Below are 19,050 nucleotides of genomic sequence, written 5' to 3'. Positions count from 1 at the left end.
CCCTGTAGTCTTGGGTATCCCATGGTTAGCCCTTCACAACCCCAATTTCTCATGGCCGCAGAGGGTTCTTACGGGGTGGTCACGTGAGTGTCCGGGTAGGTGTCTAGGTGTTTCCATTGGTGCGACCACGGTGTAAAGTCCAGACGGTACCCCCACCGTGCGTATTCCCCCCGAATACCATGATCTGGCGCTCGCGTTTTCCAAGACGCAAGCAACTAAATTACCACCTCATCGGGAGGGGGATTGCGCGATAAACCTTCGGGTAGACGCTGTACCTCCCAGGAGTCATGTGTATCCCCTGTCGCAGGCTGAAACGGAGGCTATGGAAACATACGTCACCGAGTCCCTGCGCCAGGGGTATATACGTCCCTCCACTTCACCTGCCTCCTCGAGTTTCTTCTTTGTGAAGAAGAAAGATGGCGGTTTACGTCTGTGCATTGATTATCGACCACTGAATAATGTGACGGTACAATTTAGTTATCCTCATTACTTCAGTGATTTGAGTCAATGCATGGGGCCCGCTTTTTCACCAAATTAGACCTCAGGAGTGCCTACAACCTGGTGCGTATTTGGGAAGGGGATGAGTGGAAATCCGCATTCAGCACAACCTCGGGGCATTATGAATACCTGGTGATGCCCTATGGTTTGATGAATGCTCCATTCGTTTTCCAGTCCTTTGTGAACGAGGTGTTTCAGGACATGCTTGGTAGCGGTGTGGTGGTCTACATTGATGACATCCTGGTGTATTCCGCTACGCGCGCCGAGCATGTGTCCCTGGTTCGCAAGGTACTGGTCCGACTTCTGGAAAATGATCTTTATGCCAAGGCAGAGAAGTGTGAGTTTTTCCAGTAGTCAATCTCCTTCCTCGGATATCGCATTACCACCACAGGTGTGGAGATGGAGAGAGACCGCATTGCAGCCGTGCGTAATTGGCCGACTCCAACCACGTTAAAGGAGGTGCAGCTCTTCCTTGGCTTTACCAACTACTATCGAAGGTTTATTCTGGGCTTTGGCAAGGTCACAGCTCCCATTACCTCCTTGATGAAGGGTGGGCCGTCCCGGCTCCGCTGGTCTGCTGAGGCTGATTTGGCCTTCAGTAGATTGCGGGGTCTGTTCACCTCAGCCCCGGTACTGGCTCACCCCGATCCATCACTACTGTTCGTAGTGGAGGTGGATGCGTCCGAGGTAGGTATAGGAGCTGTCTTATCCCAACGCTCGGGCACATCACCCAAGCTTCGCCCCTGTGCCTTCTTTTCTAAGAAGCTCAGCTCGGCGGAGCAGAACTACGGCGTTGGTGATCGGGAGCCGCTGGCTGTTGTCCGAGCTTTGACGGTGTGGAGACATTGGCTCAAAGGGGCGAAACACCCTTTCCTCATCTGGACAGACCACCGTAACCTGGAGTATATTCGGGCAGCGAGGAGGCTGAATCCTCACCAGGCCAGGTGGGCCCTCTTCTTCACCCGGTTTGATTTCACACTCTCATACATTCCGGGTACGAAGAACGTGAAGGCAGACGCACTGCCTCGGCTGTATGACACAGAGGAGAGACCCAGAGACAACACCCCCATACTCCCGGCCTCATGCATTGTGGCACCGGTAGTATGGGCGATGGACGCAGATATAGCGCAGGCATTACGCACAGATCCATCTCCACCACAGTGTCCAGCTGGGCTGCAGTACGTGCCTGCGCTTATCCGTGATCGTCTGATCTACTGGGCACACACGTCACCCTCCTCTGGTCATCCAGGTATGGTACAATGCGCTGCCTGACCGAGAAGTACTGGTGGCCTACCTTGGCTAAGGACGTGAGGGTGTATGTTTCCTCATGCTCAGTGTGCGCCCAGAGTAAGGCACCTAGGCACCTCCCAGCGGGTAGGTAAGCTACAACCTTTACCAGTTCCACAACGACCATGGTCTCACCTGAGTATTGATTTTCTCACTGATCTTCCCCCCTCCCAAGGTAACACCACTATCCTGGTCGTTGTGGACCGCTTTTCAAAGTCCTGCCGCCTCCTTCCTCTGTCCGGTCTCCCCACGGCCCTTCAAACTGCGGAGGCTCTGTTCACTCACGTCTTCCGGCACTACGGGGTACCAGAGGATATAGTGTCCCACCGAGGTCCCCAGTTCACATCTAGAGTCTGGAAGGCATTCATGGAACATCTGGGGTCTCGGGATTTCACCCGAGAGTAATGGGCAGGTGGAAAGGGTGAATCAAGATGTGGGTAGGTTCCTGCGTACCTACTGTCAGGACCGGCCGGGGGAGTGGTCGGTGTTCCTGCCATGGGCAGAATATGCTCAGAACTCTCTCCGCCACTCCTCAACTAACCTAACACCCTTCCAATGTGTTTTAGGTTACCAACCGGTCCTGGAACCGTGGCACCAGAGCCAGACCGAGGCTCCTGTGGTGGATGATTGGTTTCGGCGCGCGGAGGAGAATTGGGACGCTGCCCACGTTCGCCTCCAGCCCGCCGTGCGTCGTCAGAAGGCCAACGCTGACCGCCACCACAGGGAGGCCCCGGTGTTCGTACCGGGGGATCGGGTCTGGCTCTCGACCCAGAATCTGCCCCTCCGCCTGCCCTGCCGGAAGCTGAGCTTGCGGTTTGTGGGGCCATTTTTAAAGTCTTGAGGAGAATAAACGAGGTGACATACAGGTTGTTACTCCCCCCTGATTACCGTATTAACCCCTCATTTCATGTGTCTCTCCTCAGGCCGGTGGTAGCTGGTCCGCTCCAGGAGTCGGAGGTGCGGGAGGTTCCTCCACCTCCTCTGGACATTGAGGGGACCCCGGCGTACTCGGTCCGTTCCATCCTGGATTTGAGGCGTCGGGTGGGGGGCCTTCAGTATCTCGTGGAGTGGGAGGGGTACGGTCCGGAGGAACGGTGCTGGGTCCCAAGGCGGGACATCCTCGATCCCTACCTGTTAAGGGATTTCCACCGTCGCCATCCGACTCGCCCTGCTCTGCGTCCTCCTGAACGTCCCCGAGGCCTGGGTCGGCGCACTGCTGGAGCCACGCATTGGGGGGGGGGTACTGTCACGACTTCCGCCAAGGCTGCCCCTCCTGGTTCGGGCAGGCTTCGGCATTCGTCATCACCGAAGTACTAGCTACTGCCGATCCCATTCTCATCACTCCACTTGTCATGTCTTGTCAATCACACATACCTGGTGCTCATTCCCCTAATTAGTATGTGTATGATTGTTTGTTGTGAGAGTGTGTATACTATTCACTGTGTTTATGCCAAGGTGGATGTTTTCCCTTGTAATAGTTTGTTTGACGCTTGGGGCATTTGATTTATGTAAACAGAATAAACTCTGGACTATTTTACCTCCTGCGCCTGACTCCTTCATTCACATGTATTCCTAACTCAGTTGCCGGAGAGGAAGGAAACCACTCAGGGATTTTACTGTGAGGCCAATGGTGACTTTAAAACAGTTACAGTTTAATGGCTGTGATAGGAGAAAATTGAGGATGGATCAACAACATTGTAGTTACTCCACAATACTAACCTAAATGACAGAGTGAAAAGAAGGAAGCTTGTACAGAATAAAAATATTCCAAAACATGCATCCTGTTTGCAATAAGGCACTAAAGTAAAACAGCAAAAAATGTGGCAAAGAAATTAACTTTATGTCCTGAATGCATATCCAACACCTCACTGAGTACCACTCTTCATATTTTGCATCATGTTATGGGTGTGCTTGTCATAGGCAAGGACTAGAGTTTTTTTGGGGGGGATAAAAATAAATGGAATAGAGCTAAGCACAGGAGGACCTAGAGGAAAACCTGGTTCAGTCCAACAGACACTGGGAGACAAATTCACTTTTCAGCAGGACAATAACCGAAAACACAAGGCCAAATATACACTGGAGTTGCTTACCAAGACAACATTGAATGTTCCTGAGTGGCCTAGTTAAAGTTTTGACTTAAATCGGGTTGTAAATCTATGGCAAGACTTGAAAATGGGTGTCTAGCAATGACCCACAACCAACTTGACATCACTTGAAGAATTTTAAAAAGAATAATGTGCAAATATTTTACAGTCCAGGTGTGCAAACCTCTTAGAGACTTACCCAGAAAGACTCACAGCTGTAATCATTGTCAAAGGTGATTCTAACATGCATTGACTCAGGGGTGTGAATACTTATGTAAATTCAATATTTCCACAGGGTTTGATGAAACACTCATGAGGTTCCAGCCTGAGTCCTGGTCAGTAGATCAAACAACACAAAGTGTCCAAAGTGCTGTTGTGTTGTGAACCTCATCATGCAGAAACTTCCTAACTGAAGCAGTCAGTTTATCCTCCAGCTAGAACAAGCTCGGACTGTGACAGTCACATGCATAAAACAATACATAAACAGAGAAGCGACTCCCTCTTCCCTCATTCGACTAAAAGACGCATGTCATTTACTCCACCCATGAATTCACATAAATTGACTAAGACAAACACTTAGAGAATCTACAATGTCCTCATGCCTATGTCAAACTATCCATTGGTTCTCAAGAACAGCGACATTTGCTTAAATTCTCTGATGTATTGCTGGGGAGAGACTACTAGTGGTTTTTTACGACAGTGCAAAAACAGACCGAACCCTTTGAACCCCGTGTACAGCTCAAACCTCTGGGATCAGGAGAGAGGCCTCGAGAACACGAAAACTAAATAAAAAAGACCTCGAGCAACTGTTTCATACCTGTGCTCTTTAAACATTTGCTCTCTTACTGCAGCAGTACACATGCACACACAAAAACAGAGGCAATTCAGGTGAGAAGCTTACATACTGTTGGCGATGGAAACACAGGTGTAAAGAGCATCAACGACTAGTACGTGTGAGCATGTGTGTGCGCATGTGTCTGAGTAACTCCACAGCAGCAGGTGCAACCAAGGTTTTTTTCAGGCACTTCCAGCAGTACATAACCTAGCGGTGTACTTATTTCTGAGGTCCAAAGACCAGCCGATGAGTCACGTAAGTACGTGTGGCCTTTTACGTGTGCCCCCCCAGAGGAAGTTGCTGACACTATTTAGACATAATTTCCTGTCCTAGAGAGGAAATGCACATTTAAGTTCCACCTCTGAAGAATGATGGCTACTTATACATATTCACGAATTGGGTGTGTGAATTTCCATGTGGAGTTGATAAACGTCAACAAATAGGGCACTGACAGCTGTCAGTGTAGCTAGCTAGCATGCTAACCTTATCTAGCTAGCTAGCCATCTTGATAACCTTATCTAGCTAGCTAATGTTATCTGTGGTTGCATTTATTTTTTTAACAACACCGTATTCAAAAGATTAGCCAGTTGGCTCAATGGCTGCTTCTGGGGCTGGATTTGTCATAAGCATTGATTTAAGGAAAACTTCACCACAGATGGAAACTACTGGCCTATTGTTATCTCCAAGGTTTTGGCATCTTCCACAAATTTCAGCCTCGAATCCGCCATAAAAATACTTAAATAATAAGATGGCGCTCCAGGTAATATGGATAACTATTGAAAGATAGCTGATATGCGTTTTTCTACATTGTAATGGACACGGTGCAACCTTTGATAGGTAGGCTGCTGGCAGGTTTCGGCTATGGTACAGCAAAGCCAAGTCAGCCCGTGCTCATGGTTCTCACAGGGGAAGTGAAATGAAAGGCTACAATGACGTTGCTCATGATCATGCACGCCGCAAATGATATGTAACTATATGTTCCTTGAATTTCGCAGGTGCTTGCTCATTATCTGGATATACACTTGTGGTTTCTAGCTAACGTTACACCAATCAAAGCAGTGGAGCATGTAGTGAAGCAAAACTTTAGTGGTCAAAACCATTCATCTTGGGGCGACGAGGGGAGCGGGTTTTCAAAATGCTATCATATCACGTATTTATTCCATTTATAAAATGGTCACATATATTTTTTTTAATACAGACTATCTCCAAAATTGTGAACATTTACAAATTATAAAGTGGATTATGATAATTGTATGTAAAAAAAAATTGGGAGGTGCAAAAACAGAAATTTGCGCACCTTATATTAATTTGCTCCATGGTTTAGGCGGCCAAGTGGATACAAGGCTGTTTGGCTCATCTCAGTCACAAAGAGGAATAACTTTGCGGCGGTTTCTGATGAATAAACAATGCCATGCTGGTGGGTGGTATCAATCAAGTTAAACCCAGGCCTGAAACTAAACGTACGCTGAAAATAATTTGTATGTCATATCATAGGAATAGTCACCTCATTCACATGGGTTGTACAAAGTGGGCAGTTCAGATGTGTTACTTCAAGCTTAAATATATCATACTTTGACTAAAACAATGATTTACTAACTTTTTTTTTTTTTTTTTTTTTGTCATTTAGCAGATGCTCTTACAGTTAGTGAGTGCATACATTTTCATACTGGCCCCCCGTGAGAAACGAACCCACAACCCTGGTGTTGCAAGCACCATGCTCTACCAACTGAGCTACAGGGGACTACATGGGTAAGCTCTGGCCATCGTATTTCAGCTAAAAAAAATGGATTTCTACTGGTGTGGGTGTTTAACAGCGTATTATTAACATAGATTGCTGATTTCACAAGGCCTGAAAGCAACAGGCATACAGTGTTAAGAGTTTGTGTGTGTACACCAGGTGTTTTCACATCCCAGGTGTGTGTGTGTTTATGCTCATCTAATTACGCTTGTCTCTTTCTCATTATGCCTAATTCTCTTCCTGTCATTCAACTCACACGCGTTTTAACGCCACAGGTCTGTTTATGCACATATTCACACGGCACACGTGTCTCATGCTGACGGCACCCTACCGCAAAGGCTGGGTCACAAGGCTGGATAAACTGCCTCCCCCTTCCTCCAGGTGGGCCCGCTCCTCCTGGTCTCCACCACCGCTGCCGAACCGGATGTGGCGCGGGTCGTTGGGCTCCCCGTTATACCAGTTATGGTTTCCGCCATCCGGGGTCATCACAGGGCTTTTCGCCTCATCCTGCTGCCCCATCTGGTCCTGCGCAGTCTTCACCATATTCATTGCGTTCACCGGCAACTGGAGGAGCTTCTGCATGGGCGTCATGGCTAGCGACGTGAGGGGCGCGAAACTAAGACCGAAAGGTAGCCGGAAGAACTCGTAGAGTCCTTTCCCGAGAAGTAGCCCAATCGCAGCCTTATGGACTGAAGAACTCAAAAAAACCTAGACCTTCTTAGATCGTTTCCATATGGCGTAGCTGTAGATGTGGGGTCCTGGAATGAGGATTGGAGAAGGTAGATCCAACTGTGGGTGTCCACTTTCATTCTCCAGAAGCTAACGTGGTGAATACAGTCATCAACAACAAACCCAAACTCTTGGTATCTTCCTTTGAGATGGTCCTACTGAGACGGAGATAATGACTTATCCACTATGGATATTCCTCCGAAGAGGAAATAATGATGCGTCAGGTCTTGCCTTGGATGAACCCTTAATGATGACGACTGCTGACAGCTTCCTCTGACACCCCATAGAAACCCAGCCTTACAGTTGCTCTACTTGTGTGAACCGTACGCTCTGCTATGCTAAGGCTGTCTGAGGGAGTCCAGTGAAGCAACAGTAGACCGCACAACACAGTGGGTAGCAAGTAGGTGCTGAGGATAGAAGGCGTGGATGGAGTTCCCTCCCCTTATTCTTCCTCCTTCGCTTCCTATTCTGCTACTTCGCTCCTTCTCTTGCTCCTCTCGTACGTCCTCTCTCATGGGAATAGGAGCTCTGTCTGCCTCTCCGAGGGTTTGGCGTCTGGCGCTGATCTCCAATGTTGCTCTGCGCCGATGGCATAGCCCCCTTCTCTCCCTCCTTCTCCGCCACGTTAGCAGCTAGCACCCCTCCCTTCTCCTCTTCACTCCTCCCCCTCTCCCTCTCCATCTCGTGTGTACGTAGGTTTTCCGCCACTGCTCCGTTTCATCTCTCACTCGCTCTCACTGCTCCCTCTCTCGCTCTGCCTTGACTCCAGTGCACTCCCCTCCCCTGCAACCCTGTATTTTTCTCTCATCACTTGCTCCCTTCTCCCTCTTCTCTCCATCCATCTTTATCTCCATCATGTCCCCCCTCTTCTTCACCTGATCTCGTTCCCTTCATTCACTACCCCTCCCTTTTTCCTTGCTTGCTTCCTTCTGGTTACATTATCTTTCTCCGTGCCCTCTTTTCTCTCCTTTTGTTTCCACGTTCCCTCGCCCTCTTGCCTTCCATGACTCAGCTTTCACAGCTGTGTCGTGGTGATGATGTTGCTGTTCCTCACACACACACTCCTCCTCGTTCTTGCAATCAACAGTGCCACCTAACAGCAGGAATCCTTTCTCTCTTCCCCTCTCTCATTCCTTAATCTCTTGCATTCCTTCCCCTCTTCCTCTCTCATTCCTTCCTCTCTTCCTCTCTCTCATGAATTTCTCTCAACCCCTCTCTCGTTCCTTTATGCCTCCCTTTCTCGCTTTCCTTTCCCTTATTCCTTTCTCTCTTTTTCTCTCTCTCATTCCCTTTTCCTCCCTCTTTCTCTCAGAGGCTATACTGGAATGGGTTAATTTACAGCCAGAGAGAGACTGTGGGATTGTGGAGGACTGACGGCCACGATGATGGCCCCCCCTGTGTGTGTTTGTGTGTGTGTGCGTTTGTAGGCTGATCGAGGTAAGGAAGTGCCGCACTGAAGCAAGGAAACATTCAATCACATCCTTTACTGAAGGGGCCTAGGTTGCTAGGCAAGGGTACTAAATTACCCCCTTCAGTAAGGGGCTAGGACACAGAGATGTGGCATATGTTCTGTTCAGTGTGAAGGTTCCACAAAACACAGATTGAGCATCGACATCAAAGTCTGATTTTATCGCTTGTATCTGTACTGAATCTAATTCACTAAATGAAGCATGTCAGACGCATAAAAATCTCAACAATTTTCCAATGTGCTTTTTCATGGTATGGTATAGTACCTCTGTCTCTCTTCTCTCTCTCTGCGGTATTACTGGTACCATCCCCCACCTTCTAGCTCCCTTCACCATTTCTCACCAGGATGCCTGCAACTGTGACATCACGCTCTAGTGAATTGCACACACACACACACACACAAACAAACAAACACACACACACACACACACACACAGCCAGCCAATGTGGCACATAAACCGTTTCTCCTCACAGCTCGACATCATCTCATCAGTCAGACTTGCTGCACTCTCTGCTACTCATGCCAAGTAAATTGCCCACCACCCAACAGACAGGGATACTATGACATGCCATCTTCAAGTGAATTTGTCCGATACACACTCCTGTTTCAGAGACCGAGAGCGAGAGAAAGAGAGCTAGACAGAGACTGATCCCTGACTGGACCGACTGATCTAGAAATTATAATTACTAGTTAGATAGGATGCAAGGTGATTTACAGATCTCCTCATACACGCACAGATAAAAAGACAGAGACTGCAAAATAAATTGAATAATAGGGGAATTGTTAAATTATTAATTGACAATTAACACTGAGTGACATTGTGGTAATCAACAATCAAGTGAACACTGCAAACAACCAAACCAAGATGGCCGCTTTGATGGCGCACAAACATATTGAGTCTTCTGAGAAATAAACAGAGAGGAAGAGTAGGTGTGGGCCACAGGAGAGAGACATTTTTCAGAGAAAAAGCCAGACAAAAATCAATGACATTTAGAGAGGCAGGGGAGGGAAATAAAGATGATATCAGAACAGACAGTCACACGTACTCCGAGGAGGTGAGAGAGAGGAGAAAGATCAAGTGAAGTGAGTGAAAGCGAGGGAGTCAGGGGAAGCATTGTATTATATACAGTGCCTTCAGAAAGTATTCACACCCCTTTACTTTTCCCACATTTTGTTGTGTTACAGCCTGAATTCAAAATGGATTATATTTTATATTATATTACATCTACACACACAATACCCCATAATGACAAAGTGAAAACATGTTTGCAAATTTATTGAAAATGAAATACAGAAATATTTCATTTACATAAGTATTGACACCCCGGATTCAATAAATGTTAGAATCAGCAGCAATTACAGCGGTGAGTATTTCTGGGTAAGTCTCTAAGAGCTTTGCACACCTGGATTGGACAATATTTGCACATTATTAATTGTAAAATTCTTCAAGCTTTGTCAAGTTGGTTGTTGATCATTGCTAGACAGCCATTTTCAAGTCTTGCCATAGATTTTCAACCCGATTTAAGTCAAAACTGTAACTAGGCCAGGAACATTCAATGTCGTTTTGGTAACTCCAGTGTATACTTGGCCTTGTGTTTTACATTATTGTCCTGTTGACAGTATAATTTATCTCCCAGTGTCTGATGGAAAGCAGGTTTTCCTCTAGGATTTTGCCTGTGCTTAGTAATTCGCTGGGGTGAGAATGGTGCTGTTGACTGTCATGAGCCCTCTCACTCCACCGGGTTACCACCTTAATTGGTTTCCACTATCTTCCACTCTGCTCACCTCCCTCTCTCTACTCAGCCTAACTAGCTCCACCTGTCCCTGCTCTGCTCGGCTCTAATTACTCTGCCGGCTGCGCTGCATTACCCACTAACCTCTCCCAGTATATTAGGCCCTGTCTTTCAGCTCTCCGGTGTCAGATCGTCTGCAAAGCTCACACCCGGAACCTGTTTGCTCGCGCTTCTGGCTCACCCTGGTTTTGTGACCCCGGACCTGCCTGGTTTTTGGATACTCTTCTGCCTCAGGAGATCCAGACCTGCTTCTGCCATTACGACTCCTGACTACTCTTCAATCCCGGACTTCTGGACCACCAACCACCGGCGTCATCGGACGCATCGCTGCCACTGGGGGGAGGCACAGACCCAGCACATCGGACGGGATAACCCCTGGAGCCTTCACTCACTCCCTACATCCCTTTCCCCTTAAGTTTAAATAAACTTTCTGGTGTGACGCAATTGTGGTCCTCTTGTCGTCTGTCTGAACCGTGACAGTTGACAAGCTTTTGAGACCTCAAATCCCACAAACCTTAAAACCTGCTCCCTTCCATTATCCTTGTATACAGTCTATGGTTCCTCCACAGAGAATGCAATGGACTTAACAGACTTAGCTTCACAACCGCGCCTCAACCAACGCAGGCTTAACAAGACATATTTCTTCTCTTCCTTCAGGAGCCTGTTAGTCGATGACTCATTGCTAATGGAAGAACACATTACTTAGGAACATACAGTAAGCCTACGTGACTAGAGGAACTTGTGATGTTTAGCATCACGCTAACTGAGGATGATACTAGTGGGTTGGCGTATTGCTCAGCAGGGTGGGACTGTAAATTAAATTTCAATACATAATGAAGTTAATTGATTTTGACAATGAAAGGAAGGCAAAACTTAGAGATTACTAGCCTGGTCCCAGAGCTGTTTGGCCAACTCCTATAGTTGTTGTCCTGTTAAATGTGTTGGCACAAACAGATCTGGTACTGGACTAGTAGATTACACCACCAAGACAACAAGCTATTCAAATAACCTACCCAAAAATAATGAGGAGGAACATCTTGACTTTACTGCCGGGTTATTGGTTCGTCTTTGGCTTACATGACAACGTGGAGAACGTTTGTGCAGAAACATGAACATTTCTTCATCTGCTACATCCCATCTGTGTGAATGCCACATTGAAAAAGCATTCCTCTCAAAGGTCTTATTGCTTTTTCTCCTTCATAGCCACTTGACCTACAGTAAGCAAATCATTTCAACATCTCAACTCAAAATGTTATATTGTAACCAATGTTCGCTATAATTTATTTCATCACTGAGAAATGTCTGGTCTGCTGAGCACAAACTTGAACATTGTGAAAATTCTGTGCAACTTCCGGCGCACGTTTACTGTTAACACTAAGGCTGTAACCGCTTTAAGTTAGTTTTAACAATGGTCAAGTAAGCTACTGTGGCTATTTGATCATAATGTAGGCCTACTAGAGTGGGACTCAAAATACAACACTGCCCCTTTAAGACAAAAGCAAGCTCTTTACCTTACTCGCTTTTCAAAGATGTCTAGAAATGCACACGTTTTGTGCTCTTGTTGGAAGCAATCACTCCCCCATTGCTGACTACAAATGATCTATAACTGGGCTAATAACTCACTAACTAGCAAAGGATATGAACAAATGTACAAATGTGCACACCTCGCTACATGTAACTCTCGATTTGATCTCAAAACAAGCGCATGTACCCACGACCACTGATGCTGTAAAAACAGTCCAGTTAAAAATGAATGGTACAGATCCATAAATGGCAATGGTCTAGTTGCATATAGGCCTACTGCAGCTCTGATTGGTTATGGCGCACCGGTCTGTGTAGAGTATGGGCCTGGGTCGTGCCTGTCAATGCAATAGAATCTCTGATGTGTTCTGCCCACAACAAAATCTCTTGTCTTGCATTGTTCGTTTTGTTTCGGTATGTTGCATTGAAAGTGGCTAATATTGCGTTGATTCGATCACAATTCCCACAGTAAAGGGAAAAGTTGAGTGAAGTTCAATCTCGTGCTTCTCTGCGCGTGCTGATATTTATTCTGCTTGGCAGTCCAGGGGAGCTGCGCTTTAGAGGTAACAGTGATTGTAACCCCACTTCATCCCAATTCAATCAATGCAGAATTGAAGGATTCAAATGGACAATTTGTGAAAGAGCCAAACAGATCCAAAAATGGCATCAATCTGTCACGTTTTCGATGACATGGCAAAGCAAAACGCCCTGAGCAACATGGAACATGGTGGTGACTCGGGCAGGTTTCCAAGGCAACAGCATGTGTGGAGTGGTTTCCTCTGCCATGTTTATACAGAGACCAGCCAACCTACCATCCTGTGCACCTGGGATACAACAGAACAATGCAAACATGCTGGGTAATTGCACATCAGATAAAAACTAGCTGTCGAGTGGCCATTATTGACCAGTTGACTAAGTGCTGCTGCTGCTGCTATGACAATCTAAAACTGGATTTAAAGCTGTACGATAGAGGTATATTGTGTGTGTTTGTTGTCTCATCTAGACATGTCATATAAGCAAGGTTTAGGGTCCAACTTTAAGAAATCAGTATGTCCACGCTTTTGTGCACAAACCAGTTTGATCAAGCTCTGTAGTAATTGTTGTTGCTGCTATGACAATCTAAAATGGGATTTAAAGCTGGACGATAGTAGTATATTTTATATATTATTATTATATTATATTATTTTATTATATTATATATTATTATTTTCTGTGTGTTGTCTCAACTAGACCTGCAATATAGGATAGGCTAAGGGTTCAACTTTTAGAACGTCCACGCACTGGCAGTTTGTTCGGCTCTCCATGTCATGTAAAGGCCCGTTTTCTATGGCATATATTATACGTGCCACGGCCACTAAATCATTTGCAAGGCATGAGCTAGATATCTTTCCCATTATGTAGAGCTAGATATCTTTCCCATTATGTATGATATCGTAAAAAACACACTGAATGTACAAAACATTAGGAACACATGCTCTTTCCATGACATAGACTGACCAGGTGAATACAGGTGAAAGCTACAGTATGATCCCTTATTGATGTCACCTGTTAAATCCACTTCAATCTCTAGAAGTTCAGCTGTGGAACTGTGAAGAAGACATTTTTTTTTTTTTTTTTACATTGCTTCAAAACACAACCTTTGCTTAGAACATAAGATGGCACAGCTAACCAAACATTTCTGCTAAAGACATGGTATATACTGTAAAGGTTAGGTACAATAACCACGTTTCCATCCACTGTTTCTATTAGAGTAAAATCATACCATATAAAAAAAATCACAACAGCTGTGATGGAAACAGGACGTTTCTGTACAATCGTATAAACAGATCATTTGTTCGTTCGACAGTGTGGGATCATTTTTGTGTCGGTAAAATGTATTATGTGAGAAATGGCGGGGAAACAACTTTATGCGCAAATATTGATATAAACTTGGCGTCACGTGATGATATGGTGAGTGGTCCTCCCACTACGACTCGGGAAAGCATGCAGTTCAGTAGGCTACAGATTAAATAAATAACGATGAACTTCACAGTGATCTTGATGCTCCTTTCCAATAAACTAGCCTACCTGCACTGTATCAGCGAGCTGTTTGCTAGAGCGCATGTGCCAAGGCCAGAGTAGGCACATTTGCTATTTAACGCAACAGTTTTTGTGGCAAAACTACAGTAGAGTTGAAAATGCGATGGAAACACATTGAACTTTAGATTTCACGCACTGATGGCATCTTTTCTTTATGCGGATTTTAGAATATTTGCATTCAAATCTGTCGGCAATTGGATGGAAACCAAGCTATTAATTAAGTGGCCATTATTTGAAGAATAATTATATTGTTTTGAAAATTGTGAATTTCACACTGTTATCCCAATTACTCCTTCACTCGTTGCTTGTGAAACATTCAATTAGCTTGAATCTAATGCATTATCTAAAGTGGGATTATTTGTGTTTTCATAGTTTTATCACAGGTTGCACTCTGTCTCACTAGGGTTGCAAACATGGCCAGCAAAGTCCTTACAAAATTAAAAGTCAGAAACCTGGCTAGCCTAGCTGCTTGGGGTTATCTGTGGTTCTCTGACACAGACTGTGTACCCATTGAACCCACTCAAGGCCATCCTACCATGGAATAGCAACACAGTGACTGAACTGTCAGCACCATCTGCTGGTGTAAATGTTTCAGTACATTTTATCTAAGGTTATGTATTGTCAATAACATTGACTTCTGTGCTTATGTCAACAATTGCAGGTTAGTATGTCAATGTAAACATGTTAACGTATAGTTTATTGAGGGTATAATAAGGGGTATTGAGGATTTGTGTATTACACAATTGCTTTTGCAGGGGTGCTATCATGTAATGTAGACTAGTTTGTTTACAATCCTCATCCACCACAGCCTAAAGAAGACTACCAAAATATGTCATATGTGAAAAAAGGTTATTACAAGACACTTGTTATGCCAACTGTTTATCCCAATAGACACTTGAGTATTTTAGACCATGATGTCATGGTTAAAAAACGTGGAGCTTGCTTGCAAATTAACTCACCATCACCGTTATGGCAATCATTTCACTGTGACTACTTCAAGGCAATCTCCAAACGGATCTTGCAGTAACAGCCATTGTTCTATTCCACCAAAAGAGAGTGAGTGTAACTCCTGTATGGTAAGCCTACCTTAAAATGGTGATGTATTATCTGTAAGTCCAAAACAAAGTTGCTTAAAATCTCATACTTCCATCAAAAGTGAGCAATTTGAATGATTTCTCACCAATAAGTGGTTCTAATTAACACTGAATATGTCTGAGCGAAAATCTTTCAAAAGATGCAGAAGGGAAAACATGAAGGTGTAACAACAAAGGTGTTAATTTGTAGTAAAACATGCCTAATTTCTAGCTTAGTCACTACATACAGTTACTAGACTACACACTTAGTCACTACATACAGTTACTAGACTACACACTTAGTCACTACATACAGTAGGCCAGTCACTAGACTACACACTTAGTCACTACATACAGTCACTAGACTACACACTTAGTCACTACATACAGTTCCTACACTACACACTTAGTCACTACATACAGTCACTAGACTACACACTTAGTCACTACATACAGTCACTAGACTACACACTTAGTCACGACATACAGTCACTAGACTACCGGTACATACTTAGTCACTACATACAGTGAGGGAAAAAAGTATTTGATCCCATGCTGATTTTGTATGTTTGCACATTGACAAAGACATGATCAGTCTATAATTTTAATGGTAGGTTTATTTGAACAGTGAGAGACAGAATAACAACAAAATAACTCCTCTTTGCAGATCTTCTCCAAGTCATTAAGGTTTCAAGGCTGACGTTTGGCAACTCGAACCTTCAGCTCCCTCCACAGATTTTCTATGGGATTAAGGTCTGGAGACTGGCTAGGCCACTCCAGGACCTTAATGTGCCTCTTCTTGTGCCACTCCTTTGTTGCCTTGGCCGTGTGTTTTGGGTCATTGTCATGCTGGAATACCCATCCATGAGCAATTTTCAATGCCCTGGCTGAGGGAAGGAGGTTCTCACCCAAGATTTGACGGTACATGGCCCTGTCCATCGTCCCTTTGATGCGGTGAAGTTGTCCTGTCCCCTTAGCAGAAAAACACCCCCAAAGCATAATGTTTCCACCTCCATATTTGACGGTGGGGATGGTGTTCTTGGGGTCATAGGCAGCATTCCTCCTCCTCCAAACACGGCGAGTTGAGTTGATGCCAAAGAGCTCGATTTTGGTCTCATCTGACCACAACACTTTCACCCAGTTCTCCTCTGAATCATTCAGATGTTCATTGGCAAACTTCAGACGGGCCTGTACAGTGGGGAAAACAAGTATTTAGTCAGCCACCAATTGTGCAAGTTCTCCCACTTAAAAAGATGAGAGAGGCCTGTAATTTTCATCATAGGTACACGTCAACTATGACAGACAAAATGAGAAAAAAAAATCCAGAAAATCACATTGTAGGATTTTTAATGAATTTATTTGCAAATTATGGTGGAAAATAAGTATTTGGTCAATAACAAAAGTTTCTCAATACTTTGTTATATACCCTTTGTTGGCAATGACACAGGTCAAACGTTTTCTGTAAGTCTTCACAAGGTTTTCAAACACTGTTGCTGGTATTTTGGCCCATTCCTCCATGCAGATCTCCTCTAGAGCAGTGATGTTTTGGGGCTGTCGCTGGGCAACACAGACTTTCAACTCCCTCCAGATTTTCTATAGGGTTGAGATCTGGAGACTGGCTAGGCCACTCCAGGACCTTGAAATGTTTCTTACGAAGCCACTCCTTTGTTGCCCGGGCGGTGTGTTTGGGATCATTGTCATGCTGAAAGACCCAGCCACGTTTCATCTTCAATGCCCTTGCTGATAGAAGGAGGTTTTCACTCAAAATCTCACGATACATGGCCCCATTCATTCTTTCCTTTACACGGATCAGTTGTCCTGGTCCCTTTGCAGAAAAACAGCCCCAAAGCATGATGTTTCCACCCCCATGCTTCACAGTAGGTATGGTGTTCTTTGGATGCAACTCAGCATTCTTTGTCCTCCAAACACGACGAGTTGAGTTTTTACCAAAAAGTTCTATTTTGGTTTCATCTGACCATATGACATTCTCCCAATCCTCTTCTGGATCATCCAAATGCACTCTAGCAAACTTCAGACGGGCCTGGACATGTACTGGCTTAAGCAGGGGGACACGTCTGGCACTGCAGGATTTGAGTCCCTGGCGGCGTAGTGTGTTACTGATGGTAGGCTTTGTTACTTTGGTCCCAGCTCTCTGCAGGTCATTCACTAGGTCCCCCCATGTGGTTCTGGGATTTTTGCTCACCGTTCTTGTGATCATTTTGACCCCTTTGACAGCTCTTTGGTCTTGGCCATAGTGGAGTTTGGAGTGTGACTGTTTGAGGTTGTGGACAGGTGTCTTTTATACTGATAACAAGTTCAAACAGGTGCCATTAATACAGGTAACGAGTGGAGGACAGAGGAGCCACTTAAAGAAGAAGTTACAGGTCTGTGAGAGCCAGAAATCTTGCTTGTTTGTAGGTGACCAAATACTTATTTTCCACCATAATTTGCAAATAAATTCATGAAATCCTACAATGTGATTTTCTGGAAAAAAAATCTCAATTTGTCTTTCATAGTTGACGTGTACCTATGATGAAAATTACAGGCCTCTCTCATCTTTTTAAGTGGGAGAACTTGCACAATTGGTGGCTGACTAAATACTTTTTTCCCCCACTGTATATGTGCTTCCTTGAGCAGGGGGACCTTGCGGGCGCTGCTGTATTTCAGTCCTTCACGGTGTAGTGTGTTACCAATTGTTTTCTTGGTGACTATGTTCCCAGCTGCCTTGAGATCATTGACAAGATCCTCCCGTGTAGTTCTGGGCTGTTTCCTCACCATTCTCATGATCATTGCAACTCCACGAGGTGAGATCTTGCATGGAGCTCCAGGCAGAGGGAGATTGACAGTTCTTTTGTGTTTCTTCCATTTGCGAATAATCGCACCAACTGTTGTCACCTTCTCACCAAGCTGCTTGGCGATGGTCTTGTAGCCCATTCCAGCCTTGTGAAGGTCTACAATCTTGTCCCTGACATCCTTGGAGAGCTCTTTGGTCTTGGCCATGGTGGAGAGTTTGGAATCTGATTGATTGATTGCTTCTGTGGACAGGTGTCTTTTATACAGGTAACAAACTGAGATTAGGAGCACTCCCTTTAAGAGTGTGCTTCTAATCTCAGCTTGTTACCTGTATAAAAGACACCTGGGAGCCAGAAATCTTTCTGATTGAGAGGGGATCAAATACTTATTTCCCTCATTAAAATGCAATCAATTTATAACATTTTTAACATGCGTTTTTCTGGATTTTTTTGTTGTTATTCTGTCTCTCACTGTTCAAATAAACATACCTTTAAAATTATAGACTGTTAATTTTTTTGTCAGTGGGCAAACGTACGAAATCAGCAGGGGATCAAATACTTTTTTCCCTCACTGTACAGTCACTAGACTACACACCTAGTCACTACATACAGTCACTAGACTACACACTTAGTCACTACATACAGTCACTAGACTACATACTTAGTCACTACATACAGTCACTAGACTACACACTTAATCACTACATACAGTAGGCCAGTCACTAGACTACACACTTAGTCACTACATACAGTCACTAGACTACACACTTAGTCACTACATACAGTCACTAGACTACACACTTAGTCACTACATACAGTTACTAGACTACACACTTAGTCACTACATACAGTCACTAGACTACACACTTAGTCACTACATACAGTCACTAGACTACACACTTAGTCACTACATACAGTCACTAGACTACACACTTAGTCACTACATACAGTCACTAGACTACACACTTAGTCACTACATACAGTTACTAGACTACACACTTAGTCACTACATACAGTAGGCCAGTCACTACACTACACACTTAGTCACTACATACAGTCACTAGACTACACACTTAGTCACTACATACAGTCACTAGACTACACACTTAGTCACTACATACAGTCACTAGACTACACACTTAGTCACTACATA

The 19,050-nt window shown here is 44.8% G+C and overlaps 1 protein-coding gene across 1 annotated transcript in view; it reads right to left on the bottom strand.

The window, feature by feature from the left end:
* The window catches only part of LOC123487497 (AP-3 complex subunit beta-2-like), a gene marked incomplete at its 3' end in the record, with an annotated part of 41,074 nt that extends 34,225 nt beyond the window's left edge, over positions 1 to 6,849 (bottom strand). Inside the window, 1 exon segment of the mRNA XM_045218706.1 lies at positions 6,774 to 6,849.
* Between the last annotated feature and the right edge of the window lie 12,201 nt (positions 6,850 to 19,050).

Source organism: Coregonus clupeaformis, unplaced genomic scaffold, assembly GCF_020615455.1.
Source record: "Coregonus clupeaformis isolate EN_2021a unplaced genomic scaffold, ASM2061545v1 scaf1735, whole genome shotgun sequence".
Lineage (NCBI taxonomy): Eukaryota > Metazoa > Chordata > Actinopteri > Salmoniformes > Salmonidae > Coregonus > Coregonus clupeaformis.
This window is presented reverse-complemented; position numbering and strand designations above follow the sequence as displayed.